The sequence below is a fragment of the Taudactylus pleione genome, unplaced genomic scaffold (assembly GCF_031769625.1).
Source record: "Taudactylus pleione unplaced genomic scaffold, aTauple2 ptg000145l, whole genome shotgun sequence".
Lineage (NCBI taxonomy): Eukaryota > Metazoa > Chordata > Amphibia > Anura > Myobatrachidae > Taudactylus > Taudactylus pleione.
The window spans coordinates 6,084,029-6,109,511 of record NW_028284547.1 but is presented as its reverse complement, the minus strand read 5'-3'; the positions used below and the strand labels follow the sequence as shown (position 1 = coordinate 6,109,511).

The following is a 25,483-nucleotide window of genomic DNA, read 5'->3' as shown; positions in this document are numbered from 1 at the left end:
ACATGATTTAGAATCTATGTTTTCATGATCTGTGCTGTTATATTTCTGATGATATGATATATGGTCTTAAAACTTATTTCTATGCGTAATAATCTGAATTGATTTGTTCAATATTTATAAAGTTTATTAGATGTAAAGATTTAATACATATATAATATTTATCATGGTTGATTCATGATGACTTAGCTGTGAGGTCAAGTTATTGGGACTAGTATATTTCCCTTATATGGGGATTGATACACATACCTTTCCCCACACAGAGCCCATTCATGTAATTCCACTCAGAGTCCAGTAGTACCCCTTATAAAAAATATGCCAAGCAGTAGTGTCCATTATATATCATGCCACCCAGTAAAGCCCCTTACACTACACATTAATGCCCCTTAAACATTATACCACACAGTAATGCCCCTTCAAGATTATGCCCTATTAGTGCTTCATTTAACACATTATTCCACACAACATAAATGACCGGTACACATTATGATACACAATAATGCCCCTTATAACATTATACCAAACAGTAATGCCCTTTACACACATGCCCTCCCTAGCAACTCACAACCCTATGTAAGTCCAAAAGCTTCTCACCTTCAACTGTGTGCCATTAGCAGACAGCAGGTGTGGATTTGGTGCCATGATGCCAGTTAATTACAGCTGGCACACCAGCAGGCAGCAAGCATGGACAGACAGCACCGGGTGCAATTTAAATTTGGATCTGGTCACAATCCAGTCATAGCATGCAGACTGGCAGCCAATAAGGAGCCACCACTGCTGATTGGATGCTGGTGTGCAAGCACTGATTGCCTCATAACTAGCATCACTGCCTCTCCCAGTCTACTTGCTGGTGTTCCAGCTATAATCAGCTGGTGGGCTGGCAATAAATTAGCACCGCTGACACCCAGGCACCCGTGGCAGCCTTGACTAGTCTGTCCCACCTTATGTGCATGACTGGGTGCATGGGGAGTGGTGGGCTATAGACGCAGCTTGGGCACCATAGCAGCAATGCCCTTTGCAAATACAGTAGTTGTGCCTCTGTTTGCTTGCATGCTATCAAACAGTGGGTTCCTTTTTAGGATCAATATAATGGGTTTATACGTGAGGACAATGTAAACAAATAAAGGCTGCAAGTGTACTTCAGGGTCCATTCCTCAACCAATGCAATGCCGGATATCCCTGCTAGTAATTAATAATTTAGGCAATCTACGAGCGCTTAACCAATCACATTGTTTATTACATTACACTTGTGTAGAGGATCAACTATATATGTTTCTCCTCTTTAGGCTTTACCAAGATTGAAGAATATACAACACTTGTCACATTAAGAAATTAAAGAAATGATAATTTGTAAGCATATTACAGTTATACAAGTTAACTTAAAAAAATATATTCTGCATTCAGTTACTCACAGTGGCACCTTGAGTGATTAATAAGTATTCTTTCTAGTAAAACACTTACATCATTTATTTAGTTTCACTACCATGTGAATCCTATGATGTCTAACAAGATCTCTTATATCAGTGAAAACCTTAATACATTCAGAGCATTTAAATGGATCTCTCCTATATGAGTCCCCTGATGACTGATAAGATGTGACTTTCGGGCAAAACAATTGCTTCATCCGGAGCATTTAAATGGTTTGTCTCCTGTGTGAATCCTCTGATGACTGATAAGATATGACTTTATGGTAAAACAATTACTACATTCAGAGCATTTAAATGGTTTCTCTCCTGTGTGAGTCATCTGATGATAGATAAGATGTGACTTTTGGATAAAACACTTGCTACATTCAGAACATGTAAATGGTTTCTCTCCTGTGTGAATCCTCTGATGTAGGAGAAGATGTGACTTACATGTAAAGCTTTTGTCACACTCAGAGCACAGATATGAGTTCTCTCCTATGAGACTCATCATGTATTAGATGACAAATGATCTAGCTGTAGAAGGTTTCTCCTATCCAGAAATGAGAATAGATTTTGGGATTACTCCAGAGATGTTAGAAGAAATAATGTATTCAGTTGGCTTGATTAAAGAAAAATGTCACTTTCTACAAAGTCTTCTTTATGGGAATCCTGTTCCTTTTTTGTTCTGTAAGAAAGAAAAAATATATATTTAAAGGCATAAAGGTTACAATAGTTTTTAAGTTAGTCAATGTGTAGTACACTGATATCATAAAAGCACACTTAGTGCATTAAACTGAGAGATGTGTTTTCATGAGATTTGCAGTAGCAAAATATAACTCTATCCTAACTGCCCAAAGACATAATAACTGGAGGACAGAAAGGGTAGTAATTGAAGCATAGTCTAGTTCTTATATTCCAGGGTTTCTTTATAGGGCAGCGAATGGTGGATGAGAAAACCACAGGAATATGGTACATAGAGAGAAAGTATAGGGAAGATAATAACTTCTGTTGTTTGTTGTATGTTAGCTAGAAAATTCCCTGATACTAGTAATTTGCAGAGAAATACCCAGTGGACCAAATGCTTGAGTGCCTATGAAAAGAGAACAGGGGCTGGCTGGCAAACTGTAGCTATAGAGGCAAGCACACAGCACTGGCCAATAGCAGGGGCCCATCCTTTTTATTGCCCTGCCTTCACTTTTCCTGACTCCTGGAGTTGGGATGAACTGTAACTTGACTTGAACATGGTGCAAGTGGCTGTGTGCTGGCAGATAAAGGTGGAAAGCATCGACTCTTAGCTAAGTGCAACAGTCATGTTACTGGCTCTTATTCCCTTTAGCACTGCAATGTCATATGTGCCCTAATCATAGGAAAACTAGACATTAAATAATTGGTGGTCCCAGTTCCAACAATTTGCTAGAAAATATGTAACCTTGGAAGTTTGCCACTATGTTTCATGACCATTAGATGATAAAGATAACATTGTAGTCAACAGGCTACATTTTGCAAAAAAGTTATGGGACAAGGAATGGTAGGATCCCTCCCTGGCACTCACCAATAGCGCATGCACGGTGATCAGACTGCACCTGCTCAGTAGTGCAATGGCTACTAGCAAATAAATGAAAGTGATCATAATTGTGATTACTTTAATTGTACACATTGCAGGGATGGTCTCCTATCTGAGCCCCTGTCCATGCAAGTGTTTAGTGCCATGATGGCTGTATTTAATTACTTATTGCAGCAAATAGTGGCAAAATGAAAGGATAACTATCAGGTCTAAGACTTAATAATTGCTAAATATGCCACATATACACAAATGTATGCATACATATATACACAGCGTGTATATATAAGTACTATGGCTGCAGCCTATTAAGCAAGTTGCACATAGCACCAGGGTCAGCTATAAATGTAATTTATGTGAGAGATGGACATATGTATATAAATATATATATATATATATATATATATATATATATATATATATATATATACATACACACACATATACAGAATTACTAAAGCAGACTAAAAAGTAAAAAATACAAATTAATTTAAAAGTTGCAATTAAATGAAATGTATCAAAAGCAAAATACAATTATAGAAAAAACACATTTGTATCTAGTTGCCATGGCACTACAAGTCCCAGCATATCCAGTTGACAAGGTGTGCTGGGACTTGTATTCTCATAATAGTTAGACTAGCAGTTAGTTGTCTAGTTACCAATAGGACCACTATGTTTCTTGCCTGTCTATGTAGAGCTCCTGGTCATGTTGTAACCTGTGATCCGGACTACCAAGGGAGGCAAGCTGCCTGCTGTGTCAGTGCTGCATCTGTAGGGATCACTGTGTATTGGCTTTGTATAGAGGCAGACTGCATTATATCACTTGGAAACAGAAAAGAGGAGGTGCTCGTTCCCCAGAGTAATCCGCCATTGATCATGACTTTGCTTTAGTCACCCCAGTGAATGATGATCTATTGAGTCCTGACTGGCATCTCCACCTGTCTGAGCATGCGGACTGCAGACACATGGAACTGGCAGTGAACAATGGTGATTGAAGAGGCACTGGTGATATGTTGTCCTGTACACACCTGGATTACCCTTTTGTTCCACATATGGTTTCTTTTTGTTCCATTTGAAGCCTGACTGCTATATAATTTTTTGTAATTATGAGCCCTGTAATACAGAACAGAAAAAGCAGCCAGATATACAGTGGAACTGGAAGAAGCTTTATTGTGATCTTCACTAGAAACAAGAAGTTCAACACCAAAGTTTAGGGAAAAACTGAAGTGTCTCACTGACTGGTCCAAAGCAGCCCAATATGATATTGTGTTGGGGGACATATGTCCCCCTGCACCCTGGCCCAGCCCACCCCTGAAGGGGAAATACCTGTAAGTTCAGTTCCAAAAGTTTCCAAGTGGCAGTCACCTCTGCAGAAACTGGGTGTTACTTTTAAATGTGTATTTTACTCATTTAGGCCTTGATCACAATGTAGGCTACATTATGAACAAGTCCTTCATGGGCAAAATGCAGATACCAAACTGCATATGTGCAGATCTTGTTTTACAAGATTACTTGCAGTGCCCTAATTGTTAGGTAGCAGACAGCAATACAGGAAACTGGAGCATGTCAGCCCTGTTTTCTGGGTATGCTAAAGCCAGCGACTGTTTCCTTGGATGCAGCTTTACTAACTTAAGCAGAGTGAATTCCCCGGTAATATGAGGGTTTCTCAGAAGGTCATTGGTCACATAGATGATCCAATGCAGCATCTGTGGATGCAGCAGCTGATAAGGAAAACCAATATGAAGTGCCAATTTACATAATATGCCTCCTATGTTATTAGCATATTATTACATAGATTAGTGTACATTTCTATAGCAGGCAAAAAATCTATAACTGTTATAATATTTATCAATATATTTTTATTTATAATATAATTACCTTACTATGAAGATTTTTTTATCGGTGTCTTTCTTACTCCTCCATCCGTCCAGCTCTCCAACCAGCAACTAAACCAGCAGCTCTTCCATTAGCTCTCAGTAGCCTGATACAGCCTATTTATAGTCTGTCCTCCCCCATCTCTCTCCATAGTTCCCAGTATGACCAGTCAGAATTCTTACACTGAGGGTGACATGTAAATTAGGGTCTTATAAAATTAGTTTATATTTATATAACAATGCAGCTTCCCGTGGGTAGCTCCTTGTCTTGTAAATGAGGTGTAAATATTCCTAAGGTAACTTACTACAGTGTGAAATGCTAATTACACCTCAGCAGTGGTAACACCTTGCATTTTACTTAGATCACAGCAGCCTCTGGCATCCTGTTATGTCACCACAGGGACCTTTTTGTTTAAGAATCATCTATTGTCTGGGCAGAGTATCAGCAGAAATACTTTTCCTACATATTAGCAGGAAACTTACAGTTAGTCATTGCAAATAGTTACATAAATAAACCTACAGTGTATATATATATATATATATATATATTAGCAGTCAAATGTTTGTCCAAACCTAAATGAAAGTATGTTTTTCAAGGTCTGAAAGACTGTGATATACAGGCTTAATATGAGTTTCTTAGACATATATACATAGTAAATTTGATGCCTATGTATGTCTTTTTTTTCAAAAGTATTATATTTATGAAAAAAATGTTTGTTTGCTTGTTTGTTTGTTTGTTTTTTCAAATGCCCTCCAACAAGTAGTTTTCATTTAGAAGTAGAGTAAATTTCAGAGGAGGAAAATGAAACATAAAGAGTTAATCATCATTTCTGCTAGTTAATGCCTTATGCAGATGTTGTGAAACAAGGTCCTCCATGGTTGAGCACAGGTGGCTTAATTAGTAACTCTTTCACTTTAAATTAATTACATGTGCACCACCATAGATATGTCTAAAACTTAAACTGTTGTGGAGCCTCAAGGACCGTGTTTGGGAACCTCTAACCCAGTGATTCCCAACCTCGGTCCTCAAGGCACACTAACAGTCCTGGTTTTAGTGATATCCATGATTGTGCACAGATGGTTATATCAATATAACTGAGGTACTAATTAAGTCATTTGTGTGCAAGTATGGCTATCGATAAAACCTGGACTGTTAGTGTGCCTTGAGGACCGTGGTTGGGAATCCCTGCTCTAACCTAATGACAATCAGCAGTGCTATGTAAGTTTATGGTGGGTCTAAATTGGTTAAAAAAATGTTTTTGATGTTGAGGTCCAGAAAAGGGCAAGTAAAACACACAGGTCTATTTCCCCTGATTTATCACCTACTTATGTCATTATAAAGCATGGCTCTAAAAAGTGATAATTCTACAAAATTTAGTCACTTGCTGAAAATATTAAAGGCACACAGACTTCTAAAGATTATAAGTCCACCCAAATATAGGCGTAATGGTACATGGTGGGAGATAGAAGCCTCCTTACCCATTTAATTGTATAATTACCATGGTAAGGGGCTACCGTTTGTGCATCTTGAGGCACATATGGTAAGTACGTTGCTGGATTTAACATATTGCACCGCCTATATATACGTATGCCCATAATGCACTCCCTATTGACAATGAGCCTGCAGTGTGGAATTTATATGAATTCTCACACATTTTCATTGTTGCCTAAGCTCTCCAAATTGTAGTCAGAACCTTATCCCCTGAGTGACACCTCACATATAGGTGTGATATAATATTAGACTGTGGAATCAGAGCCTCCGTTGCCCATATAGATCAGATCTAGGCCCAGATGAAATACAGCAGCACTCTGGTGAGAATAAAAAAATGAGATGGCAGTATAACTTGGTGCAGGGAGAGAGCCAGGCCCCAGAGGTGGCCTGGTCCCCATAGCAGTCCCATTCTATGCACTTAATGTAGCTACAGTCTTGCCTATGAGTGGGAGGTGGTCTGCCAAAGATTAAAAAAGTGTGTACGATTACACAATCCTTTCTATACAGCGAGTAGACTTCTCCAGTGGCAGCTCCTCTTCTGTTGTTCCACAGACTTCCAGTTCCAGCGCTGAGTAGATCTCTCCACCCGCAGACCTCGGCCGCCTTGTTACATCGCAGTTATATTTTTAAATAACTGACGTAAATAATTATGTTAAAAGTTGCCCCTTATTATGTGTAACAATAACATATTATATTATATTAGTTAGAAATTGTTCTATGGTGCAGTAAAAAAAAGTTATGTGTCATAGTTAAATATTGTTATGTGTCTTAGAAAAATATTACTATATGTGATGGGGATGTGTTGTTATGCGATGCTTAGAAAACATTATTATATGATAGATATTTAATGCTATGACTTGCAATCAAACATTATTAAAAATCAGATATAAATGTCATACCAGTCTAGGCCGACCTTGGCGGGCACAGAGGGGCACCCTGTGCTGACCCTTCCCCATAGGGGTCAGCGATGCTCCTTCCTGATCCTCAGCTTGACACTTGGGGGGCCTTCATCCATGTGCCTCTCACCAGTCTTTACTCTTGGTGGCTTCACTTGGAAAAAACAGAAAGTGTAAGCTCTTTTCAAAGAGCCCTTGCTACACCAGTGTAGTGATCTATCTGATCTTTCTGATGTCAAGGGGTCTTTTGTTCTTCTTACAGTGACTTTCTCCAAGATAGCTCTTCTACTTCTGAAGCAGGTGGCTGCGGCTCCCATAGGAGCATGTGCCGCTCTGCATAGGATTTAAAGAGACAGGCGCAGGAATAGGGAATATTGTTTGGGGCTGGGTTTGAACTCTGAAATATAAAAGGAAGTTACTGGGAGCACTCCAGTGCCAGAGTATAGGCTCCATTAACATACTCCAGCATTCCTGTGCATATCCTACCTATTGGTTCTGACTTTGGCTTGTTCATGACTCCGATTCTGTCTGACCCCTGGTTCTGTGTCCATATCTGGTTCTGACTGTGGCTAATCCCTGTGACCCATTTACGTCTGCTCCCTGGTACCGTCTTGTCTGTTTGGTTTTGACCCGGTTAGTTGACTACGCGAAAGTATCCTGCTTTCCAAGCAAGGTCGCCAGCACCTGTATAGGGAAACCTAACCTGAGGGCTGCGACCTGTGTGTCAAACACAGCCAAGTCCATACCTTCTTGCGAGGATCCCTGCTGCTGGCTGGCACATTAGACTCCGTACCTCAGGAATAGATCTAGCCAATTCCCTGACTATGGGTAGCATCCACAATCCATCTGAGATTTTGTGACAGACACACAGGAAAATAACATAAGACACTGGAGATCTGAGAGAGAGCTAAACTCTCAGACTGAGAATAGCATGAAAACTAATACAGGTAACCTTGGAAAACTGTGAATAGGCTGAAGCAACACTCTGAAGGAAAAAACACAAAGCAACACTGGTGAGTATCTCAGTCACTGGAACAGCTAATTTGAGCAGCAGTTAACTGTTCCTGGAGTCAAACTTAAATACCCTGGGCAACTAGTCATTGGATTAGAGGATCAGCTGAGTGACCACAGGACTACCATTGGGAGAGATAAGACAGGTGATATGGACCAACATGGCTTCACCCATGCTTGGCACCACAGAAACAAGGATGCACTCACGGAAGCCCTAGCAGACCCCAGGCAGGGAGAATACCCAGTCACCACTCACCTCTACTCCCAGTGACTGAACACCTAAGCCCAAGGATGCTGGTGTAGAGGTGTGTAGCTGCCAAACCCAGGCCGCATCCTGACAGTACCACCCACTTCAGGGTGGATTCCAGACACCAAAAATGTGCACAAAAAAATTCCTTCCAGAAATACAAAAAAGCTTCCCAGAAAAACTTGAAAAAACTTCTAAAATCTTGAATGAACCTGTCAGATATCTTTAAGAACTCGAACCTTTGAGACACCAAAAAAAATGTTCAACCTTGGTATAAGGAGCTTGTAGATTTACCAAGTTTGACGGTATCAGTTTGCTGATTTCTAATAGCTCTTCTGAGACTTCTTCCTCCGGACTGATTGATCCTGTACCGTATAATCTTGTAAAGGTAGTAAAGCACAGTTTAATGTCTGAAGGTGGTGAAGTCCAGAGCTTAGTACATCCCACCCTCTCTCTCTCTATCTCTCTCATGTAAATATCTATTAGTGAGTATCCTAGATCATTGACTGGTTACATTGATTAGGATTCTGGGAAGTACCAGATATCATACAAAGATATCATACAATGGTTCTCCATAGAGGGTTTCTCCCTTTGCCAGTACCCTGAAAAAGTACATTGGGTCCCTCTCATTTCAACCTCCGAGCATAATCACACAAAGATTACCCCTATGCTTTAAGGCTGAATGCATCTCTGACATCTACCATTTAATTCCATTGGGTTTTGCCTGCTGACTTCACTCCTAGGAAATGCAAATCCCCTCCCTGGATCTCGTATCACTCAGTTTGGGGAATGGCAGGACTCTTTTTAGTTGTCCAGCTGCATAAATTCGTATCAGTACTGTTCGGCTGCAACTGTCGGGATTTGAACTGGCGGCCGGCGGTAAGTCATATCGATCCCATTGGAAGTGTTATAAAGTGGTTTACCTATGGCATTATTATACACTTGGGGGGCTTAGATGTCAGTGTAGTCCAACATGGCTAACGTACACCACTTATCATCTGCAGAATTAACATTTGGGGGCAGATGCTGATCTATATGGGCAACGGAGACTCTGATTCCACAGTCTAATATTCTAATACACCTATATGTGAGGTTTCACTCAGGGGATAAGGTTCTGACTACAATTTGGAGCACTGAGTGAACACTGATAACGTGTGAGAATTCATATACAGTAATTCATGTCACTTTACTGTGTAAAGTGACATGGTGGGAGATAGAAGTCTCCTACTCAACTCCTGGAGAGAACCTGGTTAATACCTCCTTATAACACTGTTCCTATCCCTGCATCACTACCTGTTTGCAGCATACACTCACTGGCTGTTGATCTGTATAGAACCTCACTCCGCTCCATCACCAGTGTACTTGTAAAAGTGAATATGGCTTTTCCTGCTATCCTTCAATAACCCAACACCACTGGTTAAGTAACTGGGCTGTACATAGTTTGAATCATCTGCTGCTTGTGCCTATATATCTGCAATATCAACACCTGCACGCACACTGACCTCCACCAGCAGATGATTTTGGTGCATGTAGGAGGAGAGAGAGCACAAAACCCATTTAGTAATGATTAATCTTAATACCATACATGTGCAGGCCCGCCAATAGCTGCGGCAGGCCTGGGTAACAGGGGGCATGGCCTAATCGCGGGATGCGTGGCCATGTCCCCTCGAGGAAAAAAAAATAATTATGCACCACCATGAAGCGGCACTGCACACTGGCGAGGGGATACTCTGAGCCCCTTCAGCCTGGTGCAAAGCCAGGGGGGGCACAATCAGTGTGATCGCTGCCCCTCACAGGCATAGGAGACTGCTGTGGCTGCTGCTCAGCAGTCACGAGCAAGCGTCCACTGCAGCTCAGCACACACGGTGTGCTGGGCTGCTGTGACGGAGGTGGGTGCAGTGCCAGACCCCCGCTGGGCCCCTCAGGAAGCCCGGGCCCATGTAATTTATACCCGATCCCCCTCGTCTTGGCGCTTTTCTACATGTGCAGCATCACTTCCTACTGACTCAACATATATACTCCAATCCAGTGCACAACTGCTACGGAAGGCTCAGCTAACAAAAACAACACAGAAGAAGCCACCTACCCTCATTGCACAATGGAGGAATGCAGTAATGATGGAGACAACCATTTACTTTGCATTAATAGAAAAAACATTGTCAAAAGAACAGAATCCTACTCAGGAAAAATACCAGGCAATATTCCAGAGACTGTGCCTGAAGAAACGGGGGCCGAGATGGACTCCCAGCCATTAAGTAATGAATCAATGATGAATAGCAAGTGTGAAAAGCTGGAATCTAAACATGCAGATTTTCTACGGGCTCTACCCTGGAAGCCAAATCGTTTTATCATGTATCCTAGATCTTACTCTGTTTCTGGTAGGGAAAATGCAGCCTCAATATATATTGAGTCTGATGTCAGCTTCTCTCAATGTATCATTAGTTCCTCTGATAGCTTTTCACAGAGAAACTACCATACACAAAGCAGAATTTCCACACCTACCTCTTTAGTGGATATCTCTCCACAATTTGAGCTTGCCAGCATTACAAAAATCCAATAACCAAAAGCTCCCCTTCACTCTTGATTGTGAATGATTCTTCTGATAAATCCTTCAAAAAGAAGAAGTCCTCATTCAAGAGGTTCCCCACCTTAAAGTTTAGGAAGAAGACAGAAAACAAGGTCCATGTTGATGTTAACATGTCCTCTTCCAGGTTATCCTTGGAGTTAAGCTACCATTGCCCATTCCAGCTAATGGATGGAGACAAAAGCAGCCTTGATCCATCTCCTCAACTACACAGTCATTCTGGGATGCATTCTCATCCCAATTCTCCTACTGCTATGTTCTTCTACAAGGACATGAAGAGGAAGGGAACATCTATAGCTTTTAGCAGGAGTGTTGCGAGGGTTGAGTCCTTCGAGGATTGCTCTAGACTGCCATTAATGCCTTTGCCTTTAACCAAACCCAGGTCAATTTCTTTTCCCAATGCTGACACCTCTGACTATGAGAATATCCCAGCAATGAGTTCCGATTATGAAATTCTACAAATTCCCCCAAGGAGGCCAGCCCGAGCTGGGACATTCACCGAATTTATGTAAATAGATGTACCAGTGTGAGTAGTATATTCAGTACTGCTGAGAAATTGGACCGGTGCTGCCACATAGAGCTCAGAGGCTCTGTGGGTGGCACAGTCACCTACTCATGACCCTTGCTCCTAGCTAGCAGCAGCCAGGATTTCTGCTGCAGCAATCACTGTCCAGATGGGCGCCATGCACAGTATGCAGCTGATCAGGCATCCTGAGGTTGCCCAGTCTGTGTCGCACCCCTTCGACGTAATACTGTCATGCACACAATGTCATAGCATTGTGAGCTCAGGGGGCGGGGCCGGCACATGGTGCAATTGTACAGTTACGCCTATATTTGGGTGGACTTACTTACTGCTTACTATGGTTAAATGGGTTATATGACAAAGATATGAAAAGTAATAAATATTAAAACATATCTTTTATTAATGTTTCATCTAAAATATTAAAGCACACAGACTTCTAAAGATAATAAATCCACCCAAATATCAAAATATCCTCAATCACTGGAAAAAAATATTATTTTTTTTTAAATTAATGTAACAAATAGATATATTATTTTTCATCATATTAATAGTTGTCAAAATGTATTTCAACACTGTATATAAGCATAACATGCATTCACAGTTGGTAACAATAGAGAACAATTATTTTGTATAATCTCCTATAACTAAGGCAAATAAATCTTGTAGACACCTTATTGTCCTTTTAATATAGCTGCAAGTTTAGTAAATTTTGAATTAATTACACCCTGATCTATGTCCTTAACAATGCTACAATATTTCTCAAATATGTATAATTATTGCCCAATTCAATACAAACATATAGTAGGGATTAATTAGCTCATTATAAATCCTGTGACTCTTTTTATGGCAAAACTTGCTACATCTTATAACTGCTTCCAAAGCAATAATTGTAAAACATCTCACTAATACAGATAGACAGTAATGTTTATGAGCAATTGAGCATAATTAGTACCTAGAGTGAGAGCATAGGTAGTTAAAAGTAAAGCACACAGATGCCCTGAAACCTTCCGCTTTCCAGCGTTTAGAAACAACAGTAGAGTGGAGGCAGTCACGCATATGCTAGGAGTTAGATGGTTTCTAATATCTGTGAGATATTGCAGAAGCTAAATTCACTGTGTGGGGACTGCCTACACAGAAAATAATATTTGAGAAGTATGTGCAGGGTTGATTCTCCTATTGCTCCATAACAATGTTATCCCTGCATGGAGTGCGGGGGGAGGAGCAGGATGCGTATTTCATTGCTTAGGTGTCATAACTCACATACGGATTGTGGATGCGGCCCATATTTAGGGATTTGGCTAGACTTATAACTGAGGTACAAAGTCTATTGTACAGGCGGTATTCACCAGGGACCCTCGCAAGAAGGTATGGACTTGGCTGCATCTGACACACAGGTCGCAGGCCTCAGGTTAGGTTCTCCTATACAGGTAGTGGTGGACACTGGATGAGGTGCAGAATAATAAACGTAATCAACAGGTCAGGTCAAAACCAAACAGATGAGATGGTACCAGGGAGCAGATATAAATGGTGCACAGGAGGCAGCCGAGGTCAGAACCAGATATCAGGAGCAGTACAAGGAATCAGGCGAAATAGAAGTCACAAACAAGCCAAGGTCAATATCAGGATAACAGGTAAGTACTAGGAACACTGTGGTATGGTTTGGAGCCTATACTCTGGCACCTGTCTGGTGCCAGAGACTTTGTCTTAAGGAGGAGATTCAAATCTTGAGCCAAACGTAACTTCATGTTTGGCGCGCCTATCCCTTTGAATTTCTCTGCAGGATGGTGTGCTCCTAAGAGAGCCGCAGCCACCTGCACTTCAAGCCAGAAGGAGGGGGACCCAGAGCGGACATCAGAGACTCCCCACCTGCTGCCGCCACAGACTCCAGTGCTGCTGGACCCGGTAAGTGGCGGCCGGTGTCTGGTGCACTGTGACATTACACCCCCTTCTAGGGATGGGCACCGAACACCCCACAAATGGTTTGTTGGGGAACTTCTGGTGGATTTTCTGAAGAAGCTAAGGTGCATGAATGTCAGAAGCCTTGACCCAGCAACGTTACTCCGGACCATACCTCCTCCAATCCTCTAGAAACCCTAGAGTCCAGAATGTGTTTTACTTCATATTCCTCTTGATGGTCTACCGGAATTGCAGGAGGAGGGCTGCAAGGAGTTGAGAAATGATTAAGCACCAAATGCTTGAGAAGAGAAACGTGAAATACATTGGGTACACTTAGAGTGTTTGGAAGTTTCAAACAATATGCTACTGGGTTGATCACCTGTAAGATCTGAAAAGGACCAATGAATCTGGGAACAAATTTTATTATCAGAACCCTTAATCTTAGATGTTTCATTGACAGCCAGTCTTTATCACCTGGAGCCAGCACCAGACCCCTCCTCCTTCTTCTATCTTCAAACAGCTTGTACCTTGAAGAAGATCTACACCTATTCCTCTTTATCATCTTCCAGATCCTAAAGAATCGATTCACTGTACCATGTATGGCGGGAAGCGATACTGGCTGAAGGCATGGTAAGTCGGGTAACACTGGATGCAGACCATACTGAACAAAGAAAGGAGAATGTCCCGATGCCTCATGGTACAGGTTATTGTATGCACATTCAGCCCAAGGTAGCAGAGAGACCCAGTCATCTTGATTGGCTGAAACATACATCCTAATGAATTTTTCCAAATCTTGGTTTACTCGTTCAGTCTGGCCATTATTCTGGAGATGATAGGCCGAAGAAAAGCTCAGGTTGATACCAAAGCACCTGCATAATGCTCTCCAGAACTTAGAGGTAAACTGTACCCCTCTGTTGGAAACAATGTCCTTAGGAAATCCATGTAACCTAAAGATTTCTCTTTCAAAAATATCTGCCAACTTTGGTGCTAAGGGTAGACCTTTCAAAGGAACAACATGAGTGGCCTTGGAGAAAAAAAATCTACCACCACCAGAATTGTGTTGAACCCGTGGCATGAAGGCAAATCAGTCACAAAGTCCATGGAAATGTGAGTCCAAGGGCAATCAGGCACTGTTAGTGGCAACAGGGAACCCGATGGAGAGTGTGGTGGAATCTTGTGCTGAGCATAAATATGACAGGCTGCCACAAAGTCCTATATACCCTGATGGTTCGTCGGCCACCAGTACCACCTGAAGATCAGTTCCAAGGTTTTTTTTATGCCTGCATGCCCACTGAAACTTGACAAATGCACCCACTGAAGCAGTTTAGCCCAAAGTTCTGAAGCTATTAATGCTTTCCCCTGTGGGATCTTGACCCTCTTGGTGGCTGCTAAGAAACAGGCAGGGTTTAGAATGGCATTTTCCTCCTTTACTTCTTCCATTTCAGCAGAACTAAATGCTTGAGACAGGGTATCAGCCTTGATGTTCCTATTACCTGGCCGGTAAGTAATCACTAGATTAAAACGATTGAAGAATAATGACCATCTTGACTGATGATAATTTAAACAGTGAGCTGTCCTGAGACACATCAAAATCTTTTGATCGGTGTAGACTGTTAATGTAAATTTGGCTCCTTCTAACAAGTATTGCCATTCTTGTTGAGCCAGTTTGATGGCAAGTAGTTCTTTATCACCAACAGCATAATTCCTCTCTGATGTAGAGAACTTTCAGGAGAAGAAGCCACAGGAATACCAATTATTTCCTTTGTCTTTCTGTGACAGGACTACCCCAACCTCAACCGTGGAAGCATCCACGTCCAGAAAAAAATGGTTGGTCACAATTAGGTTGTCTCAGGATGGTGCTGAAAGGAAGTGCTGTTTTAAATGGACAAAGGCTTCCTCTGCCTCAGTTGACCACTCATGAGTGTCCTGACTCTTTCTGGTAAAAGCAGTGATGGGAGCAGCGATGGAAGAGTAGTTCCTGATGATTTGGCAGTAGAAGTTGCAAAAACCCAGGAATTATTGTATTGCTTGCAATCCAACTGGGCAGGACCAGTTGAAAATAGCGGCAAGCTTCTCTGGGTCCATTTGAAGGCAGGAACCCAAAATGATGTACCTCAGAAAAGTCAAATCATTTTGTTCAAATTTCTCAAGTTTGCAGAAAAACTGATTAGCTCGGAGTCATGAAAGCACCTCACAAACATGTTGGCGGTGACTTGCTATATCTTCAGAAAATATTAGGATATCAGAGTCCATAAAATATGATTCATATATTTTTGAAATACGGCTGGGGCATTGCTTAATCCGAAAGGCATATCTAAGTGTTCATAGTGGCCATCTTGAGTGTTAAAGGCCGTTTTCAACTCATCTCAAGATCGGATTCTGATTAAATTGTAGACCCCGCAAAGATCTAGCTTAGTGAAAGTCTTTGCCCCCTTAATCCGATCAATGAGTTCTGAAATCAGAGGTAGCGGGAACTGATCCTTGATGATAATTGCATTCAGGCCTCAGTAATCGATGCATGGTCTCAAACCCCTCTGCTTCTTTTTAACAAAAAAGAAAACAGCTCCAGCAGGTGATTTAGACTCTGATAAATCCACGTTCCTGGTTCTCTGTTATGTATTCAGTAACTGCCTGGGATTCAGGAATTGAGAGGGGAAAAACTCTTCCACGAGGTGGGACCTTTCCAGGCAATAAATCTATAGTGCAATCCCACTCCCAATGGGCAGGAAGCATCTACACTGCATTTTTGCTGAACACATCACTGAAGGACTATTATGGTGCCGGAAGCTGATCTTCCGAAGAGAAAATGGAGGACCGAATGATGCAATGAGGTGGTTTGACAGGTAATAAACAAGTCCCTCGGCATTGAGAACCCCATGACAGGATTTAAGGCTCTTTCCAGTACAGAGCAGGGAAATGCTTGTGAAGCCAAGGGAGACCCAGGATAACAGGACTTTCGGCTGATGGGAGGATATAGAAAGTTATTGATTCCTGATGAAGAGCCCCTATTTGCATGTTGATTTTTTTCATCTGTAAATGACTGGTAGCCATGGGAAGTTTATTTACATCCACGCCAATGACGCCAAGGGGCTTTTGTACCGGCATGCTAGCAATACCTAATTCTTGGACCTTTTTAGCCATGATGAATTTGCCATCAGCACCTGAATCTAAGAAGGCTTTGACTTCTTCAAAGGAATTTCCCACAACCAGGGTTACATCGATGAAAAACTGGGAAGTATCTTGTTTTTTTGGGGTGTATTTCAATGCACCTAAACTGACCACCCATCGATCATTTAGGCATTCTTGCTTCCTGGATGTTTTGGAAAATCAGAGAGGAGATGGCCTGATTCATCCACAGTACAAACAAAGTTTATTTTTGAACCTCCTTTCTCTTTCTGCGGCAGGAAGGCGAGATTTCCCAATCTGCATAGGTTCTTCTGGAGACTCAGTAGGTGCCATGACTCATGGGGCCAGCTTAAAGGTGAAGTGACGAGACTGTTCCTTTTCTTGTGCTCTCTCTCTGTGGCAAAGGTCTACTCAGATCCACAAGGAGATCAAGTCATCCAAGGAAGTTGGCAATTCCCTGGATGCAAGGACATTTTCAATTTGATCCAACAGTCCCTGCATAAATGCGGCAAACAAGACTTCATTGTTCTACCCCAACTCTGAGGCAAGGGTTCAGATCTGTACGGCATACTGTACCACAGATTGGTTCCTCTGTTTCAGCTGCAAGATGGCTGCCCCTGCGGAGGAAATTCGCCCAGGCTCATCAAAGACCTTTCCGAAAGGCTCTCAGAAACTCGGCACTGTTGTTGACAAGCGGATCATTCCTTTCCCACAATGGAGATGCCCAAGCCAATGCTTGACCTGACAATATCGAGAGGATATAAGAAACTTTTGACCTGCCTGAAGGGAAACTTGCTGTCTGGACTTCAAACTCGATTGAGCACTGGTTCAGGAATCAACAACAGCCTGTCAGATCCCCATCATACTTCATTGGATTTGGGTTCTGTATTGGTGCGGAAGCCCCTGCGGCTGGTACTGTAGAAGAAGGACCTGGTTGTACTGGAGGTGCTTGAGTGACACTGACTTGCTGCATCAGTGTCTATAAACACTGAATAATCTAAACATGGTCTTGTTCTTGCTTCTCGACTCCAGGTGTTGTGGTGTCAGATTACCAGTAGCATCCATGTTATTTGCCAGAGTATTCTGTCACAACTCACGGATGGATTGTGGGTGTGGCCCGTATTTAGGGAATTGGCTAAACCTATGCCTGAGGTGCGGAGTCTAATGTACCTGCGGTATTCACCAGGGACCCCCGCAAGAAGGTATGGACTTGGCTGCATCCGACACACATGTCATCGCCCTCAGGTTAGGTTCCCCAATACAGGTACTGGTGGACACTGGACGAGGTGCAGAATAATAAACGTAGTCGACAGGCTGAGTCAATACCAAACAGACGAGACTGTACCAGGGTGCAGACATAAACAGTTTATATGGGAAATGGGCCTCAGACTGCACACCTTGGACATATATATATATATATATATATATATATAATTGGAGGTACTACCTGTGGAGACAATTGATATATGCACAAAAAAAAGAGAAGTACAGGTGCTCAACTCCAAATTAACTGATTGTATATAAATAAAAACATTTTTGCAATGAATACAGGTTTTTGGCATAATCTTGGCCAAGTTTATGGGCCTACCAACCGCATCCAAGTAACCTCTGTCGGGTAGGTCTCTAACATACTAGGATTCAAATCCAGAGCGCAGGACACCCCCAAACTGGCCCAGCTAAGCCACCCCAGGGCACCGCCATAGTAAGAAAAGTGCAGTGTACAAGAGATAGTTAAGAGCAGCTCTTAACTAACTTTTTTTTTTTTGAGCAGAAATTAACAGGTCAGAGGAGGCATCTGAGGTCAGAAACAGATATCATGAGCAGTACAAAGGATCAGATGAAATCAGAGTCACAAACAAGCCAAGGTCAATATCAGGATAACAGGTAAGTACTAGGAACGCTGGAGTATGGTTTGGAGCCTATACTCTGGCTCCTGTCTGGTGCTAGAGACTTCCTCTTATAGAGGAGATTCAAAACTAGCACCAAACGTAACTTCAGGTTTGGTGCGCCTGTCCCTTTAAATTTCTCTGCAGGACGGCGCATGCTCCTTGGAGAGCCACGGCCACCTGCACTTCAAGCTGGCAGGAGGGGGACCTGGAGCTGATGTCAAGGTAGCAGGTGCCAGAGACTCCACGCCCACCGCCCACCGCAGACTCCAGTGCTGCTGGACCCAGTAAGTGGCAGCCAGTGTCCGGCGCACTGTGACATTAGGCTTGTTCACCTGTGCTTCACCAGCTCAAACAAATACTATGCTATGTGCTGCTTCTAATGACTTAGTGACATCTTTGTTAGATGGCCATCCACTTGCTTACTGGTAAAATCATTTTGTCTCTGATTATCCTGAAGAACTGCTTTGCAAAAAGAAATGCTCCATTGGAAAAAAAGCATCTAGTAAAACAATCTGTGGTTTAATTTGTTCACTGTATTGCTCCCCCATTAATAATGGAACCTTTGAATAATTGTAGATTAATTTTGAAGAGAAAGAGGATATACACAAAATGACCACATACCTTCTAGAAGTAAACATCATGGTCTATGGAAATGAGTAGTATCTGTATATGGCATGCTTCCTATAAATAAAATATAACCTTTATTGATTGCATATATATATATATATATATATATATATATGTACAGGGCAGTGCTGCGGCAATCACGGGTCTTGTACTGGAAGAATGACTCCAACTCAGGGATGTACGTTCAACGTTTCAGTCTGTATGACTTTTATCAAGAACTCAATATTCATTATATATATATATATATATATATATATATATATATATAAATAATTATGAATCCGGCACCAGAACCTAAACCAATGAATAAACTACTGGTGCTTTGAACAATTGCAAGTATAACCCTAGGCGTATACCTAGGGCGTCTGCTCCTTAGTCAATAGTTTGTAGTGCTGGTGAATACACTGCCTAGTAAATCGAGAAGGGAGTTATTGACTGTGGGCGACCAACCTGCTAATAGTAAATATTCACACAAATATATAAATATAAATAAAGTGCAGAGTGCTAACATGCTTGAATCAGCCTGAGCAAGTATACATAAATCATAAAGTGCTTAGTGCCAAATAGTCCTAGCAGCATAGACCAATGAAGTGCTTAGTGCAATATAAATACTTTTAGCAGCATACAAAAATAAAGTGATAAAAGAAAGCTAGTACCATAAAAAATATTTAATAGGGTTTGACAAAAACAAGATAAATACGATAAAACACTGTGGTTCCTAATCAGGAGTAACCACCAGAGAGCAATAAATAACCGATAAAAATAAGATCAATTTAAGAGGTAAAAGAAGAGTTTTAGCTTATCTCAAAATCAATTTGAGAGGGTCTGGGTGTAAATCCCAAGGGCAAGTAATGAGTCCAAACGCGTTTCGTCCATTGACTTCTTCCTGGGGATGAAGGTTAAGGAATGGTGATCACCTATTTATACTCCTTCTCCACCTTCTATTAGGGACAAAGAACTTCCGGGTCACAGTTCAAAAGTGCATCCGGGTTACATTCTAAGAGCTTAAAACTGGCTCAAAACTCAAGGGGGACACCTAATATCCAAGCGTCCATCATTGGTAATGTCCATAGGGCAGTATCCTTAAAACCTTTTAGTTTGTTTTAACCATCAGGTTTGTAATAGTTATATGCCTCCGCCCTTTCATATGTGTACTTCCGCCAGGCTGATGACATCACGTCCGGTCAGACATCGCGTCCGGTCAGATGTCCCACTCCAGGATTGGCTAGCATACTCGTCTCATCTTCCATCTGTCCCGCGTCATGTCTGGTCATGTGCTTCGCCACCAAGCATCATCGCGCCACCGTGTTCTCGCTTGCGTGATTGCATCATACGTCTGTGTGACGTGATCACGTGCACCGCTCAACGCCTCCTCCGATTGCACTTATCTGTTGTGTAGTTCAATTCCTGCACATCCACCAGCACCTGTGGGGAAAGAGTAGCTAACTTCCGCCCTTAGTCACCGTCACTGCTGTCCATCGATTTTGATGCGTTTCAATCATAATGGAACGGATCTATAAATGAATGTAGGCAGTAATAAATAAGCGGATCAATATATTTAAACATGGGGTTGTCCACCACTAATAACATTTTACTTAGTGCAAATCATCATATAGTGTAATTCAGTATTCTGAGTATCAGCCATAAATAATTAAGTCTGCAAGTTCTAACAAGAATGTTATTAACAAAAGGTAGTGATAGATATTATTAGATACAACCAATCGATACCTAACATAAAGGATAGACCATCATTAAAAAAAATGAATGAATAATCATAGGTGTAAATTTCTACTGGAACAGTTAATTATGTCACTTCTTTTTTAGATTATGAGGGGATTGGAACTAATAGTGATTAGATCAAAAGTACATAAATGGGCTACAAGAGAAAGCTTCTGTTGTTTAAAGTTCACATTGGACCTAATATTCCTGGTGTTGTAAGTTATAGAAGTTCCTTTTCAGGTTGAAGATTTTTAATTAGTTGATGCATAGAATTCTTTCTTTCTTCTTCTTTTTGTATCTTTCTTGTTTCTTCTTTTTCTCTCTGTTTTTCTACTTTGTCTCTTCCATCTTTTCTTTTTCTATGTAGGACTGGATTTCGGTCTTAAGGTGGATGCCTTCATGTGCTGGTAGAGGGAAAGCCTAGAAACTCTTAAACTACAACACCTGGTATTCTCAGGAGGTCCCCCATCCCAGTACTAATCAGGCCCAGTTATGTATAGCTTCCAAGATCAGACGAGATAGGGCACATGCACACTGCTATGGTAGTAGTTGTTTAAAAGGCTCCTCACCATTAAACCATCACTTAGAATGAACTGAAGGACAAATCAAATCTACTACACCTGGTATTCTTTGGGGTTCTCCCTCCCAAGTACTATCCAGGCACAATTCAAATTACCCCATTTGGGCACCTATCAACAGATGGGAAATGATGTTATAGTAGTAGAAGAAACTGATTCGATACATCTCAAAGTCCTCTTTTTAAAGAAACGGTGCAATCTCGTAATAATCATTAAATCCTTTGGGGACCATTGTATCAAGAGTGAAAATCCAGTACATCTCACGTTTAGACAGGAGGTTTCCTAAGTCACCCCCTCTTTCACTCAACTTGACATGTTCAATGGCCTTAAAGTTAAGATTTTCTGGGTTGGAGTTATGTTTCTCAGAGAAATGTTTAGACATTGCATGGCCTTCCACTTTATACTTGATATTCCTAATGTGCTCTTTGACACGTATTTTCAATGTTCTTTTGGTTTTGCCAACATATTTTAGTCCGCAAGTACACTCCAACAAGTAGATGACAGATGTGGAATTACAGTTCATAAAACTTTTTATGGGGAACTCTTTTGAACCTGCTGAATTTGAAAAAGATTTACGCATGGGATGTAAGTATTTACATACTTTGCACCGCCCACACTTATAGCTACCCTTGCAACTTCGAGTGCCATTCCCCATTTGCTTAACATTTTTGTGCAAAAGGCTGGGTGCTAGTAAGTCCTTTAGGTTTCTTGACTTCCTAAAAACAATCTGTGGTTTTGGTGGAAGAATCTCCTTCAGAACAGGGTCCATGAGGAGAATGTTCCAATTTTTTCTCAAGGATTTCTTTATTTTATTTTCATGTCCGTTGAATGTAGTAATGAATGGAACCAAATCAGCCTCGGACTTCTTATCCTTATACTCCAACAAGTTGTTTCTATCCAGAGATTTAGTTTTATTCAGGGCTTTTTCAAGAATCTCTACAGGATAGTCTTTATCTCTAAATCTGTCTGCATATTGTTCCAATTGTTCATTACATACTCTTTGGTCACTACAATTGCGTTTGATTCTGTAAAATTGGGAAAAAGGGATATTCTCCTTCCAACTATTTAGATGACAACTTTTGAAGAGCAAATAACTTTTGGCATCTACATGTTTAATAAAATTCTTAGTAGATATTTCGTCTCCATCTCCCATTAAAACCAAATCTAAAAATTCAACAGATTTATGGTTAAAATTCGAAGTGAATCTTAAATTCATGTTGTTGTTTGAAACCAGAGATAAAAACTGATGAAAAACTTCTTCTTGCCCTTACCAAATGATTAAAATGTCATCTATATATCTTTTGTAAAATATATTGTTATCATTGTAGGGATTGTTACTGTAAATATAGTTTTTTTCCCAGCATCCCATAAACAGATTTGTGAAACTGGGAGCAAAAGTAGTCCCTATTGCCGTACCACAGATTTGTTTATAAAATTTGTCTAAAAATTTAAAATAATTATGATTCAATATAAAAGATATGATGTCACATAAAAACTCCTTGTGCAGGTGGTCCACATTTCCATCCATCTCTAAAAATTCTCTTGTAGCATTGATACCTTTTGTGTGTTCGATACAAGTATAGAGTGATTGTACGTCAATTGTAACCCAATTATATTCTTCTCTCCATTGTATCTCTTTCAAGGACTGTAATACATTAGTCGTGTCTTTCAAATACGAATCCAACTCTTTCACGTATTTCTGTAGAAAAATGTCGACATATTTTGAAAGGTGTGATGTAAGTGACTCTATCCCGGCTATGATAGGTCTACCCGGTGGTTTCTCCAATGACTTATGTATTTTGGGTAAAAAATAAAAAATGGGGGTAATGGGGTTATTTTTCATTAGGAACTGAAATTCCTCCTTGGTGATAATTTTATTATGTAATCCATAGACCAGGAGTGATCTTAATTCATCCGTGTATTCTTCTACTGGATCTCTCTCTAGCTTCTCATAAGAAACTGTATCACTGAGGAGTCTATTTGCTTCCTCAATATAGTATGATCGGTATATGATCACCAACCCACCCCCTTTATCGGCAGGTTTTATAACAATATTCTGATTGTTTCTCAATTCCTTCAAAGCTTTCTTCTCTTGACCATTCAAATTCAGTTTCTTAATTGTCCCCACCTCTTTCTCACATAAGTCCTGATGTTGCTTGGTGGCGAAGCACATGACCGGACATGACGTGGGACAGATGGAAGACAAGACGAGTATGCTAGCCAATCCTGGAGTGGGACATCTGACCGGACACGATGTCTGACCGGATGTGATGTCATCAGCCTGGCAGAAGTACACATATGAAAGGGCGGAGGCATATAACTATTACAAACCTGATGGTTAAAACAAACTAAAAGGTTTTAAGAATACTGCCCTATGGACATTACCTATGATGGACGCTTGGATATTAGGTGTCCCCTTGAGTTTTGAGCCAGTTTTTAGCTCCTAGAATGTAACCCGGATGCACTTTTGAACTGTGACCCGGAAGTTCTTTGTCCCTAATAGAAGGTGGTGAAGGAGTATAAATAGGTGATCACCATTCCTTAACCTTCATCCCCAGGAAGAAGTCAATGGATGAAACGCGTTGGAACTCATTACTTGCCCTTGGGATTTACACCCAGACCCTCTCAAATTGATTTTCAGATAAGCTAAAACTCTTCTTTTACCTCTTAAATTGATCTTATTTTTATCGGTTATTTATTGCTCTCTGGTGGTTACTCCTGATTAGGAACCACAGTGTTTTATCGTATTTATCTTGTTTTTGTCAAACCCTATTAAATATTTTTTATGGTACTAGCTTTCTTTTATCACTTTATTTTTGTATGCTGCTAAAAGTATTTATATTGCACTAAGCACTTCATTGGTCTATGCTGCTAGGACTATTTGGCACTAAGCACTTTATGATTTATGTATACTTGCTCAGGCTGATTCAAGCACGTTAGCACTCAGCACTTTATTTATATTTATATATTTGTGTGAATATTTATTATTAGCAGGTTGGTCACCCACAGTCAATAACTCCCTTCTCGATTTACTAGGTAGTGTATTCACCAGCACTACAAACTATTGACTAAGGAGCAGACGCCCTAGGTATACGCCTCGGGTTATACTTGCAATTGTTCAAAGCACCAGTAGTTTATTCATTGGTTTAGGTTCTGGCGCCGGATTCATAATTATTTCTATTATTGTTTGTTTGGTGGTGTTGAATTAAGGCTGACAGTACAAAACCAATTTATTATTTATTATTTTTTAGTCACTACTTCTATACACACAACATACACTTTTTAATAATATGTTCAGAAATAGAGACCGTTTGAACAAAAGAAGTGATTATTGTCAGAGGGTATTCAATGAAAATGTAGTTCCCAGTGATAATATCCCCACTCAAAATATTGATAACATGTTCTGGGACATTGAAAAATTGATCACCAAGGAAATCAAAGCATGGTGGGACATAAAGGGACTGGAACATTATATTTCAGTAAACAGAATCCCTAGAGGACTTAGATTATTAAAGAATCCCACCTTTGGTCTGGATAAACCCAGAATTCATGAGAAACTGGGAGGACATTCTACATAGATGTTCCATAGACCTGATGCGATTGATTATTGAAGAGAAGAAAACTATACTCAATACCTTAGAACAAGAAATTAAAGGTATGGAGGTTAAAATGGAAGAAGTGAAGGATAAAGATGAATATAAGGAAAATGAGAAAGTGCTCATCAAAAAGATTGAAAGAATTGAGGAGGGTGTGATGAAGGGCAAGGAAAAGAAATTCATCAGGGACAAGAAGGACTATGAGATGAACCAAATTAAGAAATGGAGCAAGTTTAGAAGGAACGAAAGGAATGGACAAAGATTAGATTCTTGGGAAAAACCTTCTGGCGAACAGTACCCCCTAGAAGGAGGAACAGCTATAGGAAACCACAGGAGGAGAAGTCTCATCCCCTGGAGGCAACCAGTCATATGAAAAATAGATTTTCCACACTCCAACGTACAGATTCAAACAGTGATGGTGAACTTTTTTTATCACCAGGACAGGACCATCCATTCAGCAA

The 25,483-nt window shown here is 40.8% G+C and overlaps 2 pseudogenes; both read right to left on the bottom strand.

Moving 5' to 3' along the window:
• Positions 1 to 25,483, bottom strand: part of LOC148522661 (uncharacterized) — a 117,674-nt pseudogene that overhangs the window by 77,443 nt on the left and 14,748 nt on the right.
• LOC148522664 (5S ribosomal RNA) lies at positions 21,281 to 21,399 on the bottom strand (annotated as a pseudogene).